Source organism: Chiloscyllium plagiosum, chromosome 10 (assembly GCF_004010195.1).
Source record: "Chiloscyllium plagiosum isolate BGI_BamShark_2017 chromosome 10, ASM401019v2, whole genome shotgun sequence".
NCBI classification, from domain to species: Eukaryota; Metazoa; Chordata; class Chondrichthyes; order Orectolobiformes; family Hemiscylliidae; genus Chiloscyllium; species Chiloscyllium plagiosum.
This window is the reverse complement of record NC_057719.1, coordinates 69,866,537-69,886,898: the sequence shown is the minus strand read 5'-3', so window position 1 is coordinate 69,886,898 and position 20,362 is coordinate 69,866,537. Positions and strand designations below refer to the sequence as shown.

The 20,362-nt window shown below is 39.7% G+C and overlaps 1 long non-coding RNA gene across 1 annotated transcript in view; it reads left to right on the top strand.

Moving 5' to 3' along the window:
* The first annotated feature begins 10,753 nt into the window (after nucleotides 1-10,753).
* LOC122553982 overlaps nucleotides 10,754-20,362 on the top strand; it is an 18,416-nt gene continuing 8,807 nt past the window's right edge. Inside the window, exon 1 of the long non-coding RNA XR_006312894.1 lies at nucleotides 10,754-10,900. This is a non-coding gene — a long non-coding RNA (uncharacterized LOC122553982). The remainder of the gene's footprint in view (nucleotides 10,901-20,362) is intronic.

The window sequence follows — 20,362 nt, the reverse complement described above, 5'->3', positions numbered from 1 at the left end:
TGCTTGTTGATTGAATCAGTGGATGAGTGCCATGCCTCTAGGAATTCTCTGGCTGTTCTCTGTTTGGCTTGTCCTATAATAGTAGGGTTGCCCTATTATAGGATAAGCCAAACAGAGAACAGCCAGGGAATTCCTAGAGGCATGGCACTCATCCACTGATTCAATCAACAAGCACATCGACCTGGACCCAATGTACCGGCCACTGCAGCGGACAGCTGGAATTGACAACCGGACGTGGCAGATACAAATCATAATAAATGCTGGAGGAAACATCACAGAAGCGCTTCACAGGAGGCTCCCAGGCACTAAGGATGTCACCTAGACAGGGGACGAAACGTCTGCAACACAAATTCCCAGCTCGGCGAACAGAACCACAACAACGAGCATCCGAGCTACAAATCTTCTCCCAAACTTTGAAGTTCCCCATCTCTGGAACCATTGCTTCTGATATATCAGGCATATTCTCAGTGAGCAATGTTGAACAATTTGACTTAATGGTTTTGTATTATCATTTGTGGTTGCGATTGTTAGATAACCAATGAATAAATTAAAAGACAAAGAAGGCATCAATATTATAATGAAGTAAATTTGACCACATTTTTGTTTGATACAAATGTAAAATCAGTTTGTAGTCGTATATAGCTGAAAGCACAAAAGATAATAGGAAGCAATTTATTTTGCTGTTTGCATATTCTTATTTAACAGTAAATGTGTTGTTAAGGATAGTGTGACATTAAATGGTATGTATGTAGCGCAGTACTGTATTCACATAAATTTAACAAATATTGGATAAATTTTGTTGAAAGCATAACAGGAAAACATTATTCTCATTGCATCACTCCATCATTATCATTGAAGATCTTGAGTAGGTAGTAGTCTATTGCATTGCCTCTCCCAGGAAATTGACATCAGTGTGCAAAGTGTTATTTGTAGTGGCACTATGTGAACAAATCTTCCCATTGTGTCTGTATGACGCACTGAATTATTAATGGATAAATTAGGCAAAATTTACAGCAAGCTGAGGTAGCAAATAAACTGCAAATCACTACAAGTTAATGGATAGTTTGCATTGTTCCACCACCAGCTTTGCAATAATAGCACTTTATGCTTAACCTCCCTATGATTATCTTAAGATTGCTGCATTCGCACATTCGTTGCTCATTAAACTCATCACAAAAAGCTAAGTCTAGCACTTAATAGTTTAATTACCCTTTTAATGATGTGATGAGTGTTAATGACTGACAATGAATGTTTCTTGTTCAGAAAGTAAACAATTCTAAATGTTAAGTCTCATTCCTTCAGTTTGCGAATTGTTTTAGGAGATGTAAGAACATGATAAATTGTATTTTTCCTCTTCTTTTCTGCCTCTCTTTTTCTCTGTCACAATCCACATTTCATTTCTATTCATTTTTCCTTCCATACATGATTTAACATTTTATTAATCCTCTTTCTAGCTCCATTATTTGGTTATTTCTCAGTCAATTAATCTCATCAGTTAAAAAAAGTACATTGTCCATCCGATTAATCACTGAAGCCCAAAATGTCCTGTTGTCTTTGGTCCATCACTAACAGCAACATTTTTGACAATATTTTAAAAAAACTTAAACATGCTCAAACAAGCCTAACTATCAATACCTGCAAAATCTGCTTCTGAATGCTTTGCAAGATTCTTTGGAAGCTCACAAGAAGAAAATGAAATAATGGTATAATACATATTTAAGGCTTTATGGACTAGAGGTCATATCATTTTGGCATATTAAATGATCAAAATATTCATGTGCCACCAATCACTCATTGATCTGAGGAGATTTATTTGCCATTTTCTATCACAATTGCTATGGTATACACTGCTATGTGTTGTAATAACTACAAGAGGAGTCCAACATGTCATGCAATGTTGGAGAATTGTCTGGTGGTGCTAGACTTTTCAGCCATGCACGTTCTTGAGAGAGTGAAAACAGTCAGGATTAAACATTAGGGAAAACAGTGTAATAAAAGTAACCAGTGAGCTGTATTACAATTTTGATTTTCTTGTCATGACATTGTAAACCCATCAATTCCAATACCTTGTAACACACTAGCAATCAGCTTTTATTCTGTATGGAAAATTGCATTCAATATATTCTGATATGTCAGAATGATTCAATTTTAATCTTGGTAGGTGAGTAAAAAAGCAACTATAAAAGTGTTCTTGGAGGTAACTTCAGTTGCTTTCTTCTGAAATTCTGAACAAACCTAATTATAAACGTAATGGTTAACTTCATTATGAAATACAGCAGTTAGAAAGTCCCCTTTTGAAATTAGTATTGGTTTCAAATACCTTGTTAGAGACAAAATAATCTGCAGATGTTGGAATTCAAAGTAGACAAGCAGGAGGCTGGAAGAGAACAGCAATCCAGGCAGCATCAGGAGGTGGAGGAGTCAACGTTTCAGGTATAACCCTTCTTCAGGAATATTTCACCAGAAACATTGGACTTCTCCACGTCCTGATGCTGCCTGGCTTGTTGTGCTCTTCCAGACTCCTGCTTGTCTATTTCAAATATGTTGTGACACTGTACTTATTTCTTGACTGCAGTAAATATATGAAACACCAAAATAATTTCATTTATGATTGACCTTTCTTCATTTATCTTCATTTTACTTTTTTTAAAAACAGTATAATGAAAAGGTAGCAAGTAAGAGAATCATTGAAGGGTGGCATGATGGCTTAGTGGTTAGCACTGCTGCCTCACAATGCCAGGGACCTGAGTTCGATTCCAGTCATGTGGAGTTTACACATTTTCCTTGTGTCTTTGTGAGTTTCCTCCTACAATCTAACGATGTGCAGGTTAGGTGGATTGGCCATGCTGCATTGCCAATTATGTCCAGAGTTGTGCAGGCTTGGTGGCTAAACCATGGGGAAATGCAGAGATTGGGTGGGATGCTCTTTGGAGGAGTGGTGTGAACTTTATGGACTGAATGGCCTGCTTCCACACTGTAGGGATTCTATGAACAGAAAGATTGGAACTTCTTCTTTGAGATTGGAGTTGACAGAAACCAGAGAGAGAAGTACTAAGGAGATGTATGAGGTCCACTACATTAAATGACCCATTATTAAATTTTAAGGGCAGGGCATCAGTGGTTTAGAATGAAATAGAACAAATGTTATTAATGTTGTGTTTATTGCCAACTACAAGAGATCATCAGTATCCATCAAACAATAAGAGCAATAAAACAAGTATTTTACAAATGTTGTAACTGAATATGAAACCTGGGATCGTGATTTGCTCGCTGCCCTGTTCCAAACACTTGTCCTCCCCAATCTGATGCCTGAACACCTTCCTTCCACTCATCACCATTCTACATCACTGTTCACCACTACCAAGAGCAAAGGAACAAACCAACAATTTGGCAGGAGTCTGCGAGATGTTGAAAGTGGGGTAATGAGGGAGATAGCAAGCAAAGTGATGAGCAGAGTGTTGAATTAAGCAGGGGAAATGCAGATTGAAAGTTCAAACAATGTAGGGTGTTGAAGTAAGAAATACTCTGATTTGTTTATGTCAATTCTATTGATACCCATTAAACGTAGTCTTTAGACAGTGCAATGGGATCAGTTTCCTCTTCTATACTGAGCTGAGTCTTTCTCTGTCAGGAGCAAATTACATCCACGATCCTTACTTTTAATCTGGTGTTTGAATATAGCATCCCAATCTTTGCGAGTGCTGCTCAAGGCTCTCAAAAAGATGAAATATCCTTTGCTTTAATAATAGAGGAATAAAGTCCCTGTCAAACAAAAACAAGAAAATTATGGTAAACCATTAGTGAACGTTGGTTATTCCCCTCTACCCACCACCACCCCATCTTCCGCTAAACCGCAGCCCCCACCCCCACTCCTTCCCACCCCACCCGCAGGCTGCAATATTATGGCCAATTCTGAGGACCACTCTCTGGAAAAGATGTCAAGGTTGCTAAAGGATGTACTGGAATATTACCAGATGGTGGATTTCCTGTTATGGGGAAAGATTATTGAAAGTAGGATTGTTCTCCTCAAAGGAGACAAGATTCAGGGGAGGTTTGATAAAGGTGTTCAAAGCCAGAAAGTGTTTTGATGGAATAAATAAGGAGGATATTTCCATGGACAGGAGAGGTAGCAATGAGAAAATATGGATTTAAGGTGATTGCCAAAGGACCAGAGATAAAATGAAAAAACACATTTTTATGGAGTGTTTTGTTGCGATCTGGAACACTCTGGCTTTAAGGGATGGTAGAAACAGTTTCAACAATTACTTTGAAAAGAAAGTTGAATGAATCCTTGAAGAGAGAAAACTTGCAGGACTAAGTGGAAACAGCTAGGTGTTGGGTCTAAGCGTATTATTCAACCAAAGTGTTATCACAGTTAAGACCTAGCAGCAGGAGTAGGCAATTCTGCACCGTGAGCCTGCTCCACCATTTGATTTGATCATGGCTGATCTCATCTCGTCCTCATCACCACTTTCCTGTCCACTCTCCATAACCTTTTAACACATTTTAATTAAAAATCTGTCCATCTCAATGTCCCAGCATTTACTGCACTCTGAGGTAGTGAATTCCATGGATTCACAACACTTTAAGAGAAGCTATTTCTCCTCATCTCTGTTTTAAATCTGCTAACCTTTACCCTAAAACTGTGACGTCCCATTTGAGATCGCCTCATATGAAGAAACATTTTTTTTGTATGTACTTTGTCAGTTCTGTTTAGCATCTCATATATCTCAGTTAGATCTTCTCTCATTCTCATAACTTCTCGTGGGTAGAGGCCTAAACAGCTCAATCTCCCCTCATAAGATAAAACCTTCATCTCTGAACATTCTCATTCTGCATTGCCTCAATCCTTCATTTGATTATCACACAATAAATTATTAATTAAATAAATCCCTTCAACTGCTCAAGGTTTGTTATTATTATTATAAAGAATCCCTTATATAACTGGATGAAATGTTAAGTGCATTAGGCTTCATGATTTAAGAACAAATATTGTAGTGTACAATGATTTAAGGACATATAAAAACATATATGATTGGTTTACATTTTTTTAAAGTGGGTACGTGTCTTCAGGAGAAAAATTCCAAAGTTAGAAAAGTTGCTAATTGGATAAATTGTCTTTTGTCTTTCTTCCCTCTTGTTGTTTTTATTTTGCATTTCTTTTCAAGGGTTGGCATTGACCTCTCAACAATCACTCATTTTGTACCTGGAAGCTATTGTTTGAGTAGAAGCTGGATCCCTGAGTATTCTTGCCCATAGTTTTTCCAGTAACATGGTGACTGTGTTCAACAATGAAATTATAGCAACATGAACTGTGAAATAGGATGGTATGTGAATCACCCATGAGTAAATTTTAATTGGATTGATTTGTTTCAGAAGTATCAGTACATTAGCGGCACATACTCTCCTTGGAAATTGAACACTTTGGGAGTTACTTCGCAAAATTTTTAATTTTATAAGTTAGCAATTGGAGTTTAGAAAACTAGAGCAATGAAGTAAAATGTGTACTTTTTATAACTGCCCCAGAAACCCAGTTATCAATATTGCTACAAAGTGATTATACCAATTCCGATTTAAACAGTAGCCAAGGTTTGATAGTTTGCTTTTGAGTGAGAATACATGCACGCTTCGTTATTTGATGGGATCAAGCATTAGTGGCGATGTAACAGCTGGTCTGTTTATAATCACAGAGAGTTCTTTTACCTCAGCTTCCAGATTATGCATGAGACACAGACTTCAGAAAATTACCTCTGCCAAGGCTGTCCATCAGTATTACTTTATTTATCACATGGCATTATTAAATTAAAAGAAAACATTCTTTAAGATACACTTTATAAAACACCCAGCTTGAAGAGAAATATTGATATTCAGTTGGAACTAGATTATTTGTTGTTATACCTTCATGAATGCTAGACTGCTAAAAAGTCATATTTCAATGAATCAGTAATTTTACTGTAGAACCCTAAAGGAAAACAGTCAGATATATGCATCATGGTCTGTGCTGTAAGTTTCTTTCTATAATCACAATATTGTAAATGAAGAATGCTTTAACAAATAATAACAGCGCTCCATGCATTAAAAACCTCTTTGTGTAAGCCTTCTTAAATTATCATCAGACTTGACATTGGAAGGTTTTTAATGGTCCTAGCTCTTTACACCGAATTTGGGAATAGACTACTTTATCATCGAGTGACACTGAGTAATTTGTGGGGTGAAAGCTAATTAGTATGGAATTGTGAGGTTATTTTTCCAAAAAGATTTAAGTCCTATCTGCTATCTTCTTTTTTGCACACATGAAATGGTTAAATGTATTTCAGTAAAAAGATCATCTGGTTGTGTGAAAAATTATATTTGAGAGCATAGGAATGAAGATAAATCACCATGGACTTGATGTTGGATGAAAGAACACTGTAGTATGTTATCCAGGCCTCAGACCTCTTCAAGCAATTGAACTTTTCAGACTAACAGGAGAATTGTGAGGTGCAGAAAAGTTCAAATGAAAGCTGTATGAAGAAGAAAAGATTATAATTAACCAAGCAATGAGAAAGAGAAAGAAGTTGAGGACTATTTGCAATGTAAGAAAACAGATATGGGAATCACAGAAAGTTAGTACAGTAAACAGAAAAATGGAGATGAGGAAAATAAAATTGTAAGTTTTTTTGAAAAAATGAAATGATGCGATGTAAATAAGTGAAAATATCAAAATATTTATATGGTGCAAAGAGCTGGGACAGTTATGTAGTAGTATCCTGAATGGTGCCAAGAAAATCTACCGCTAGAAAGCAATATCTCTGTGACTAAGTGCTTATATAAATATAGATTAAAGCATACCCAGGAGTGATTACCAGGCTGTAATTCCATTGAGGCAATCAGTCGATGTAATAAACAATAAGAGGAAAGCTTGGGTAGTTTACAACCATCATCTGGACCCTAAAATGAGATTACTGACTAGAAATTATTCCCATGTGTCCATTATTGGTGGGCAGTATTGTTTTGTTTTCACTCCATTTTATTTGATAGCAGCAGATGGTGTGAAGGGCCTAGGCCAGAATATGCTGTACTGCTGAGACTTAAAAGTCCTTACAGAGAGATTAGCCATTGTGGTAATCAACAGATAATTTGCAAGTTAGCAGAAAAACAACTGGCATAAAGTATTGCAATAACAAAAACACTTTATAATTTATTAATAAATTTGATTTAAGCCTCTCTAACTGGAATTAAATTTGATACCTTTTGAAACTATATTTGGGCAGCAGTTACTGAGGATTTGAACAAATTTTCAATTTTTTTTCTTCTATTATGTTACTTATGTTCATTTTACTTGCCTTGGGCTCCCTCCTCTGCTGGTTGCAAATATCAGTATAATCATGAGCATGGGTCTGTTGTGTTGCTACAGCAAGCCTCTTGTCCATTGCTGACAAGTTGGACTGCAGTTTATTCTGCAGCAAGACTAACATTCCTTTCTGACCCAAAAGGCTCCTTAAATTCCATGTTGAACACATTTGGAGTAGGTTTGGAGTGGATATATGTTTTATTCAGATTATGGAAAGGAAATTTCTTCCTGTCTTGAATAAGACAAAAGGAAATAATTTTTCTAATAATCGATGAAGCCACAAACTTCCTTTTTTTCTGTATCTCTAGATGGTGGAAAGATTATCAAAGTAAGTGACTTTACTTCAAAACTATTGCTTTTGTTTGAATATTCAATACGTTGGAATACAGGTTTACATTTTTAATCAGCTGAGCATGAGAAATTGGATGTAATTGTTGCAACTGATTGTCTCAAATATCAGGTTCAACAAGCCAATATTTAAACATTTTAGGTGGAACGTTTTGGTGAAATTGAATAATCCTCCCATTCCCACGAACCAGAAATTCACAATCTGGGGAAAGGCATTTTTAATTGCCCTTTAATTGCCCTCAAAATGTGTCTAAATTTCAAATGCTTCCTCAAAGCAAAAAATGATCAGGTCATGTCAATTGTAAATAGTTCTTAGCAGTTAAGCTTGGCCAAATTTAATGGCAGATAGCACTAACAAATTTAATGTCTTAAAAATCTATGTTTTTTAGAAAATTGTGAGATATTGTTTAGATATTAAAAATAATGGGTTGCTGTGCATTGTGACATGAAAAATTCTACAAATAGAATATAGTTTATTAACTAGAAGTATATTATACAAATCAATTTCATTCCATAAGTACGACAGGCCTTTATCATATCCTGGACAAAATCAATTGTCCTCCTAAGTTTCACAACCTCATACAGTCCTTCATATGATCACATGCACAGGAGCATTGTGTTTGAGGACTCCATCTCCAACCATTTTTAGAACAAGAAAGTGCAACTGCATCTCGGCTCTTACTATGTTTTGCATCACTTTCTCTGTCCTCTCGAACGATCATTTCCTTGATGACATGGAAGGACTGTACTACCATATACAATAGGACGGGAAATCCCTCAATGCTACAAGCCATGATAACAGTGCGGCATATCCAGACCCTGATTGGAGACCTTCAGTATGCAGATGATGTTGTACTTGCTGGCCAGCTCCAAAGGCTAATGGATCATGCATCCCATGTCTGTGTCCTGTATGGGACAGGATGTTACATTTCCACCCATCATCAACAGTGACTCAACATGGAAAGCAATCAGCAAATTCTGTTACATTAGATTAGATTACATTAGATTAGATTACATTACAGTGTGGAAACAGGCCCTTCGGCCCCTAACCACTGTGCCACCGTGCCGCCTTGGATCTACAGTCACAGACAACCTGTATCATGATAAAGTGCTTACCACATGAATTGGAAATAACATTGGCCAGTTAACAAATGATCCTATCTGCAAGTACTATATCCTTGACACATCATTGTATGGCAACTTGAACCTACACAGAGAAAAGGTTTACTAACTTCCATCTCTGGCATCTATAATGCAGTGTTGATATCACACAGAAAGACAAAGTCACTAATTACACAGTTATTTCAAGTGCAACCATATGAATCATGCCATTGCTGAAGGAAAGAAGGCTTTGCTGGCCTGTGTAGGTACACAGGATGGAAGATGTTCATATCCTCAGGGTAAGCTATACAGGGAATTAGCCCATGTCACAACACATCCAGGGTACGCAAAGCTTCAATTAAAGGATGCTGTCAAGTGAGACATAAAAACCGTCAACATTACTTTTGGCACGTGGGATACTTTAGCTGATGATTGATCCATGTGGCAACACCAGTGGTGAGCAGGAGTTCGCCTGAGTTCCACAGCTGCTTTCCCATCACCTTACACAATTGCAATGTTTCTAACCAGTAAGACTGAGAAAAAAAAGCAGCTTTATTTTTAGATGATTTATAATTCAAAAGAGAAATATGTGTTTCAGAATATCTTATTAGGATTATTGTGGATGCATTAAATCCATAAATGACATGTGTATTGTTCTTCTAAATAGACAAAGGCTCAATTGAACTGGATGTGTGTTTGCACCATTTATGTAAACAGCAGTGCCATGTTTTACATATCGTAACATTGAGACACATTATTAAAGTTATATATTCATTGTAAAATATGTATCATATGATTATATAATCAATGTGTATACTTCATAAAATATATATTGATTATAAATCTATTCACACATCATCAAATATATACTTATTGTAAAATATTACCTAACAACAAACATTACATGTAAAATGAAGACTTCTGATGGGCAGCCACACCTGCTGCCAGTGCATGTTAAAGTTCAGGACTACAATTCTCTGGGAATTATTTGAAATGATCCTAAAGTTATGTGGATCAACACTCACATTACACTCCCATAAGGAGAAGTATGCACTCCCATAAGGAGAAGTATGCACTCCCATAAGGAGAAGCTGATCCCAAATGATGGAAAATGTTAAATTATGGAGATGCTTGAAAAGCATGACCTCAGGTAGCAAGGGATGAATCATGAGGAAAGGTTAGAGAGGATAAAGCTTTACAGTCTGTAGGGAAGAATTAAGGAGACCTGAATGATCTATGTATCATTTTGAAAGGTTGTAGATAAGGCAATTCTACAAATACCACTTTAAAGTAAGTCAGTCTGACTGGAGAACATAAATTAAAGTGAATTAAAGTATATTTGACACAGCTTTTCGGAAGGACTCCCTTGCAGAATAACTATTTGGAATAATTTCCTAGGTAAGTTGGTAGAGATACAGTCAGTAGGGTCACATACCATACAGTCAAACCCTAAAATGGATGAGTTGCTACAATGGATGGGGCTATGTTCACCAAAAACAAGTAAATCTTTTCTCATTCTTGGCCAGTCTTATTTTTATAATCACTCATAAAGTTAATTATTTTATGACTGTTAATGAATTGTGTAGTCAACTCTCTCATCACAACATAATTGTGACTATTCATCACTGAGAACTAATGTCAGGATGATATTGACTTAAAATACTTATTATTTGCTTTAATAAACAGATAAGTAGAAATAATCAAATCTACTAATATTAGTTTTTTAAAAAGCATATCATTGCAAAATGTTGGTGTTCAATTAACAGATACTTAGCCGTGAATATCAAAGGTACAATCAAAAAGATTTCTGGCTGTTTGCATTGCATTTCTGATCATAGAAAATTGATGGGTGATCGATTTGTTTGGTCTAATTTGCTTATTTCCCTTAATGAGATCATTTTGATGTTTCAGCTGCCATCCTTTAATTAACTGCACCACTGTTTGAGCTGCCTTAGGGTGGTGAGAGTTATTGGGAATGATACCAATAGTTAAGAAGCTGCAATCTTTGCACTCAGTTGAAGTCTCACGTCTCAGCCAAAGTACCAGAGCTACACATTGCTCAATTATAAATTGTTTTGGGATGTTTTCAAACAACATGGAAGTGGCAAAATTTAAAATGTGAGTAATTACAAGTCATAAATGGTGCTTGTTTTACAGTTTTAACTGTGATATAAGTGGAGTAGCACATTTGCTGGAATGTCTGCATAACTGATGAAATGATAACAGTGTGTTGCAATGGAGTCTTTAAAGTAATGCAAGTTGGGCAATGCATGATAGTTAGTGATTTTCATCTCAGCCATTTTATGCTATTGGGTCTAAATGATTGATTGTTATGATATGTGAGCTATGGACCTTCATTGTATTAAACATCCAATAGAATGTGTGAGTACTGCAGTTTTTTGTGCTTCATGCAGATTTCCCCTGTAAATCATAGGTGCCATCTAGTGGCTGTGCTGTTGATGCTCCCCATGAATTTGGTTTCTGCCAGAATAGTGGAAGAGGAAAGCTTGCAGCTGGAATTAAGAAAAGTGCTCCTTAACTGACTATTCAATGAATAGTTTGGCAAGGTAGTAAGTCAGAGCTCTTCAAGATCAATTTGAAGCATCTTGACCAGAAATACATATTGGTTGTACCTTCCAAGTGGAGAGTTGGAATTTAAACCAGATAAAGAAGGGGAATGAAGGAGAGTAATTAACATCCTCAGTGGCTGGAAGGTAATTTGGTAACGAGAATTTGCAGAATTTACTCAATTTGGTTTTGCTTGGGGACAAAATTGGGACACAGCTTCAGCAAATTACTGCCAAAGAAGTGAGGATGAAAATTATTCTTGTGATTGTTCCTGACCTAGTATTTTCTTAATGCTTTTATGTACTGACTGCCTCATGTCTTCCATTATATTGTGGTTTTGCACTTCACCAATATTTGTAACTTAGGTGTTTCTAAGGCAGTACAAGCTGGAATGAGCCAAACACATTTGTTATGTGCCAACACCTAAACTGGTCTGTGAAAGATGCGAATCAAAATCTGCTCTAACTTTCTTTCCTCTAACATGTGAAACAGCCCAACTACAATCAATTGAACTATACATAAATCTAAGTGAGATTTTAAACTCAGCGTGCATGTCTTCAAAGGTGGATATAAAAGATTCTGTAACAAAACTGAATGAGAATTAGAACTGGTATCCAGACCGACTTATAATCCCTCAACCAACATTACGAAGGGACAGATTATGTCAAAGGTGTTGTGTATTATGCAAATGATCTTCCGTGTTCACTGCACTACAATGACACTTCAAAAATATTCAAGTAAAATACTGCAGCTGTTGGAAACCGGAAGCAACTGAAAATGCAGTAAATACTCAACAGGCCTGGCAGTGTCTTTGGAGAGAGAACTGGTGTTAACAGGTCAATTTAGTGGTATTCAATTCTAATGATGCCTGACCTATTTGATTATTTTCTACACTTCAAATTGGCTTTAAAGTATTCTGGAGTTTCCTGAGTCTGTGCAAATTCGTTTGTTACGAACCTGCAAATGTAGTCATCTTCCTTCTTTGAATGAGGTTGAAGCATTATTTATGTTAATTGCTGTGTTATCCCCCGAAAGAACAAACTTTCTGTTGAGAATAATAGAATGATTTTTTTTTTTCTTTTTCTTTTGCATCCTATTGCAATTATTTTAAAGACACAATAAACAGAAAAATGGTGAGCGATCTAGTTTGTACCCATCACTTATGCTTCTGCTAATGAAAGCAAAATACTGTGGACGCTGGAAATCTGAAACAAACACCTGAGAATATTGGAGAAACTCTGGCTGGTTTTGTGAAGAAAGAAACAGATTTAACGCTTCTAGTATGATATCAGTCATCTTTAAAACTGTAAAGTGTTGGAAAAATTTATATTGTACTTCAGGCAGAGGAGAACCAAGGAGCAAGGTGTAGAGGCCAAATTTAAAGAAAAGACATGTTGTTAATAGTTGGGAAATAAAAGTATTCCATTTCTTTCCAGTTACATTCCAAGTCAAAGGTGTGGCCATGAGTACCTACTTGGTTCCCAGCTATGCCTGTCTCTGTGCAGGAACATTCAGTTGTTCCAGCACACACCCACAATACTTCATTTGATACTTCAATTGTGTCTTTGGTGATGCTTCTGCTCTCTTTCAGAATTTAAAAAAATCAGTCTTGCTCCCAATTTCCATCCTTCCTTCTCTGGTTAGTAGAGTTAGATCACATGGGATTTAGGGTGGGCTTGTCAGCTGGATAGGAAATTGGCTTAATAGCAGGAGACAGTGGTGATGGAGAGTTGTTTTTTGGACTAGAGGCCAGTTACTAGTGGTGTTCCACAGGGATCAGTGCTGGGTCCACTGTTGTTTGTCATTTATGTAAATGATTTAGGTGAGAATATCAGAGGCATGGTTAGTAAGTTTGCAGATGAAACAAAAATTGGTGGTTATAGTGGTCAGTGCAGAAGGTTATCTAAGATTATATTTTTTTTTTCTTCTTTTTTTTTTTTTTCCTTAACCTCCCGAAACAAAACAAAATTAAAATTTCGGAGGCGGCTCAGGTTGTGGGGCACAGGCTCCCGCGGGAAGTACAGGACCTTGGGGCCAATGTGAAATTCCGTCCGGGCTTATCTAAGATTATAAAGGGATCTGGATCAATTGGGCCAATGGGCCAAGGAGTGACAGAGTTTAATTTGGATAAATGTGAGGTGTTGCATTTTGGTAAGGAAAAACAAGGGCAGAACTCCTACATAGTAATGGTACGACCCTGGGGAGTGGTGTCAAACAGAGACCGAGGGGTAAAGGTATATAGTTCTTTATAAATTGCATCACAGGACAGTTAAGGCATTTAACACTCTTTGCCTTCATTGCTTAAACCATTGATTTCTGGGAGTTGGGAGGTCATGTTGCAATTGGACTGGATATTGGTAAGGGCACTGTTGAAGTACAGTGTGCAGTTCTTGTCGCCATTCTATAGGAAGGATATTTATTAAGTAGAATTCAGAAAAGACTTAAAAGGTTGTTGCCAGGACTGGAGGGTTTGAGTTATAAAGATGGCTGGGACTTTTGTTCAGTAAGGTGTAGGAGGTTGAGGTGTAACCTTCGGGGTTTAAAATCGTGAGGTGCATCGGTAAGGTAAATAGTGAAGGGTTTTTTCCCCTAGTGTAGGCAATTTCAAAACTAGAGAGCATCTTTTAAGGTGAAAAGATAAAGATTTTAAAAAGAGCCCAAGGGGCAACGTTTTCGCACAGAGGGTGATCTGTATATGAAATCAACTGCCTAAGGAAGTGGTAGATGCAGGTCAGTTACAACACCTTGAAGATATTTAGAAAGGTAAATGGATAGGAAAAGTTTAGAGGGATATAGGCCAAATGCAGGCAAATAGGACTAGGTTAGTTTGGGGAAACTTGGACAGCCTGGATGAGTTGGACCGAAGGGTCTGTTTCCCTGGTGTCTAACTCCATATCCTTCACCTGGTCCATCTGACTCTTTCCCTTTCCTTCTTTGATATTGCTGTTTTCATTTCTGGGATTGATTGTTCAGCAGTAGCCATAACAGCCCATGAATCCCACAGTTAACTTGATTACAACTCCTCACACCCTGCTTCCTGGAGAATACCATTTCATTCTCCAGGTTTTTTTCTGTTTCTATTGCATCTGTTCTGACTGTGTGCCACCTTCAACCAGGCTGTCTCTGACTATTTTCCTCAAATGAGGATTTCTCCCTATTTCAGTTGACAGAGTCCTCAGCTCTGACCCATCTCTACACTTCTGCCCTTGGTCTCGCCCCTCTTTCCCAGAGCACTGATGGCATTCTCATTATCCTTACTTTCCACATCACCAGTTTCTTTCTTTTGGGGATCATCCATCGCCATTTCTGTCACCTCCGGAGGATGCCACCATCAAAACATGTCTTCTCCATCCCTCCACTGTCAGCATTTTTCAGGGACCATTCCCTCCATGACACTCTGGTCCACTCCTCCACACTTTTAATGCTTCCTCGCAGCCCTATCACATCTTCCCTTGCAATCCTAAAGATGTAGTGCTTGTCCAGTCACCTCCACCATTCTGACTTTCCAAGACCCAAGGTGAAGCAGTGTTTTACTTTGACTTCTTTCAATCTGGTCTACTGTACTCACTGCCCACTCTCTTGTACATTGGTGAGACCAAGCACAGACTAGGTGACCACTTCTGCAGAACACAATTTTCTGTCCTTGGGGATGGCCCTGACGTACCTATTGCTTGCCATTTTGCTGTCATGCTAATGTTTAAGTTCTGGACCTGCTGCAACATTCCAATGCAGCTCAAGAAACAGCACCTCATTTTTATTTATTCAAGCATTTTTATAGGTGTGATGTCTCCATTTTGAATTCAATAACATCAAAAGGTGATTGTGTTATGTATGTTTTTATTACATTCTTTCCACCCCCCCCCCCGCCTCACAGCCATGACAGAGATTCTGGGAGAATGGAATGGAATCCTTACAGGAAGCAGGATATGAGGGAATGTCATCAAGGTGACTGAGAGTTGGTGGGTTTGTAATGGAAATGTTTGTAATGAAATCCCCTGAAATGGAAACAGTAACATGAAAGAAGAGTCAGGAACAGGCAAGGTGAAGGTTGGGGGGGGGGGGGAAATGATGGAAATTGGAAGCAAAATGTAAGTGTCTGAATTTCAAACCAGAGTAGGAAATTAAAAGGAATGTTGTTTCTGGATTAGTGGTGCTGGAAGAGCACAGCAGTTCAGGCAGCATCCAAGGAGCTTCGAAATCGATATTTTGGGCAAAAGCCCTTCATCAGGAATAAAGGCAGAGAGCCTGAAGCATGGAGAGATAAGTTAGAGGAGGGTGGGGGTGTGGAATAAGTAGCATAGAGTACTTTTTTTTTTTTTTTTCTTTTTGTTTCTTTTCCACCACCAGGAAGATAGGAAAACACCCGGGTAGCCAGTGACAAACACTGCCCTTCACATCCGAGGGCAGTGCTGTGTGATCAAAACAGTGAAGGGGAGGGTAGGGACTAAATCAAAATAGAGTTGGAGGGAGAAATGATGCACTCCACTCCCTGCGGCACCCACCTCTCCCTGAACAACTCCAAGGTGTTGGTCGACACCGCGTGCTCCTTCTCCAAGGACACCCGGGCTCTAACGTAGCCGCGGAAGAGGGGCAGGCAGTCGGCCCTAACGACCCCCTCCAGGGCCTGCTGCCTGGACCTGTTGATGGCCAGTTTGGCCAGGCCCAGGAGCAGACCCACGAGGAGGTCTTCAGACCTGCCCTCCTTCCTCCATACCGGGTGCCCAAAGATCAGGAGCGTGGGACTGAAGTGCAACCAAAAGCAGAGGAGGAGGTTTTTAAGGAAATCAAAAAGGGAGTGCAAACGCCCACACCCAATATATACATGGTCCACGGACTCCACAGCGCCACAGAACAAGCAGTTGGGCTGGGAGTCCGTGAACCACCGCTGTCTGCGGTTGCAGGGGACTGCTGCGTGCAGCAACCTCCACCCCAGATCCTCGAGAGAAAGGGGGAGGACTCCCGCGTAGAGAGCCCTCCACTGGGGATCCCCACGGCCCCGTGGCAAATGGGCACGCCAAGGCATGTCCGGACGGTGGATGAGGGAGAAGAGGTGGACGGTGTGCAGCAGCAGTCTATACAGGGCCCTCCTTATTATATCTTTGAAGGAGACAAAATTAAAATTTCGGAGGCAGCATAGAGTACAATGGGTGAGTGGGGGAGGGGATGAAGGTGATAGGTCAAGGAGGAGGGTGGAGTGGATAGGTGGAAAAGGAGATAGGCAGGTAGGACAAGTCCGGACAAGTCATGGGGACAGTGCTGAGCTGGAAGTTTGGAACTAGGGTGAGGTGGGGGAAGGGGAAATGAGGAGGAAAATAGTGAAGTCCACATTGATGCCCTGGGATTGAAGTGTTCCGAGGCGGAAGATGAGGCGTTCTTCCTCCAGGTGTCTGGAGCAGTGGTGAAGGAGGCCCAGGACCTCCATGTCCTCGGCAGAGTGGGAGGGGAAGTTGAAATGTTGGGCCACGGGGTGGTGTGGTTGATTGGTGTGGGTGTCCCGGAGATGTTCCCTAAAGCGCTCTGCTAGGAGGCGCCCAGTCTCCCCAACGTAGAGGAGACCGCATCGGGAGCAACAAATACAATAAATGATATTAGTGGATGTGCAAGTAAAACTTTGGATGTGGAAGGCTCCTTTAGGGCGTTGGATAGAGGTGAGGGAGGCGGTGTGGGCGCAGGTTTTACAGTTCCTGGGAAAGTGCCAGGATGGGAGGGTGGGTTGTAGGGGGGCGTGGACCTGACCAGGTAGTCGCGGGGGGTGGGGAGGGAAATATTTCCCTGGTGGTGGGGTCTGTTTGGAGGTGGCAGAAATGTCGGTGGATGATTTGGTTTACTTTCTCCACACCCCCACCCTCCTCTAGCTTATCTCTACACTCTTCAGGCTCACTGCCTTTATTCCTGATGAAGGGCTTTTGCCCAAAACGTCAATTTCGAAGCTCCTTGGATGCTGCCTGAACTGCTGTGCTCTTCCAGCACCACTAATCCAGAATCTGGTTTCCAGCATCTGCAGTCATTGTTTTTACCTAAAGGAATGTTGTCCCTTGTTTTAAAGATGTTGGAGTAAAAGATTAGGAAAATCTCACAGCAACTATACAAGGTGCTGGTGAGACTGCATCTGGAGTACTGTGAGCAGTTTTGGTCCCATTACTTCAGGGGGGGAAAAAAAAAATTCATTAAAGGTAGTTCAGAGAAGATCCATTGTGATTGCTGCAATGGAAAGATTTCTTATGAGCAAAGATTACTCAGGTTGGGACTGTACTCACTGGAGTTTAGAAGAACGAGAGATGATTTCATTGAAATATAGGTAAATGTTGAGAGCTTGTTTCAGCACATGGAAGATGTAGTACAAGAGTGCATAGTCTCAGAATTAAGAGGTGCCAATTTAAGACTGAGATGAGGAGGAATTTCTTTTTTAGAGGGCTTGGTGTCATGGTGTAATAATGACAACTTCTCTCTCCTTCATGTTGACAAAACATAAGAACTGATCATTGACCTCAGGAGAAAAGGAGAACAAATATCTTCACCCCCCACCCCCCACCACCACTCCCTCATCTACATCAGTGGAACTGAGGTGGAGGGGGTCAAGACTGTCAAGATCTTAAGAGTGACAATAACCAACAACCTGTCTTGGACCTCTCAAGTAGTTGTGATGATCAAGAAGACACAACATCAGGAGGCTTAGAAAATTCAGCATGTCCATAAGGACCCTTGCCAACTTTTACAGATGTACCACACAAAGCATTCTATCCTGGTGCATAACAGCCTCGTATGCCCAGGACCAGAGGAAACTACAGAAGGTTCTGTGCACAGCCCAGACCATCACAGAAGCCAACCTCCCTTCCATTTACACATCTTGTTGACTCAGAAAGGCAGCCAATGTTATCAAAGACCCCTTCCACCCCAATAATGCTCTCCAACAACCTCTTCTATCAGGCAGAAGACACAGAAGCTTGAACACATGCATTAACAGGTTCTTTCCTGCTGTTATTAGTTGATGAATGCACTCTTTGACAAGATCAATATTATTTGAAATTAATGTTGATCTTCCTATGTGCACTTCTTGTTCAGTGTAACCTGTATGCTGCACTCTGTCGAAGCACCCTTTGATCTCTATGCTCTTATTTGCTATGAATAGCCTGCACTACTTGCAAAGCAAAACTTTTGACAGTACTTAGTACACATGACTACAATAAATTAAATCCTTGTAATTCCTTGCCTCTTTCGTGCTCTCGCTCTCCCTAACAACCCCTTTGTCATTTGTACTGGTCCTCCTGTGTCTCTACCAAAATATTTTTAAAGAAGAACAAACTATACTTCCCAACATGTTACAGTTCTGAAGAGTTACTCAAAACATCAACTTTGTTTCTCTCTGCCCAGATGTTGCCAGACTTGCTGAGTTTGTGCTGCATTGTGTGTGTCTTTTTTTTTTTGTTCTCCCTTGTTTTTATTGGAGTTCAGCTGAAAACTTCTATTAACTTGTGGACCGTCATAGTGTTTGCTTGTTTGAAAAGGAAACGTGCTTCTGCTTATGGATCATTGTGCCACAGTGACTGCTTGGGGCATTGGCTTTCACTATTTTGGGAACCTCTTCAACCATCATAACCTTTTCTAATGGTAACTAGGGATGAAGAATAAATTTCTGACCTTGCTACTGATGTCCTAATCCTGGGAAACAATTATTGCACAGGCATGTTAATTTCACCGCTGTTATAATTGGAAACCTATTACTTCTAAACAAATACCTAGTCATAAAACAAATTTATTTGGAAAAAAAAACTAACACAAACACAGAAAACTAGATTGCCAAATAGTGAAAATTGATGGTCTGGTCCTAGGTTACAGATTAGTTCTACCAAAATTCTGTATTCTGGGCTTTATATACTGCTCCAGTCACCTCATGTGGCTTGGTTTGACATCATTATCAGTGCCTGATGCAGTGCTACAAAGTTGCCTGTCAGAGCACTATGGATATCACCTTCCCTGATCTGATACAATTCAATTATTGTATCTGTATTACAACCTACTTATGGGTTCCTTTTGACAGATGAGGACTGGAGACCATACTAATACTAACAGATGAACATTCATTAATCACTTACGTTATTTCCAGAGGGACTGATTTTTATCTCTAGGTTGGGTTCAGAGTCAAGAGAAATCTCAGCTTTGCACAGTCAACCTATAAAAAGGCCTAGCTGCATTGCTGATTTTATTCCAGGGATATGGGTTGGACAGGGTGATGGACAGTAAAACTATCCTTGATGAACTACATATGTTTTTATAACAATCAATGTCTTGAGTGAAGGAAGTCTTATCTGGTCTAGCTGACATGTGATTCAAATCACATAGCAACATGGTTAATTCTTAGCTGTCCCCTGAAATGGTGGGCGAAGGCAGTTAGGGATGGGCAACAGACTATGGCCTTGCCAAGTATGATCACATCCCATTAAAGGAAAAAGAAAGAGCACTTTCCAAAACTGTAACCAGTACCACCTAGAAGAACAAGGGCAGATACAGGATCTGTATTCCACCCCGACCTCAAATTCACCTGGATCCACCCCGACCTCAAATTCACCTGGACAGTCTCAGATTCCTCCCTCCCCTTTCTCGACCTTTCTATTTCTATCTCAGGCGACCGAACACCCCCCACCTTTTCCTCCGCTACATCGATGACTGTATCGGCGCCGCCTCGTGCTCCCACGAGGAGGTTGAACAGTTCATCCACTTCACCAACACCTTCCACCCCGACCTCAAATTCACCTGGACAGTCTCAGATCCCTCCCTCCCCTTCCTCGACCTTTCTATTTCTATCTCAGGCGAACAAATCAACACGGACATCTACTACAAACCGACCGACTCCCACAGCTAACTGGACTACACCTCCTCCCATCCTGCCCCCTGTAAAAACGCCATCCCATTCTCCCAATTCCTTCGACTCCGCCGCATCTGCTCCCAGGAGGACCAGATCCAAAAACGTACAACCCAGATGGCCCCCTTTTTCAAGGACCGCAATTTCCCCCC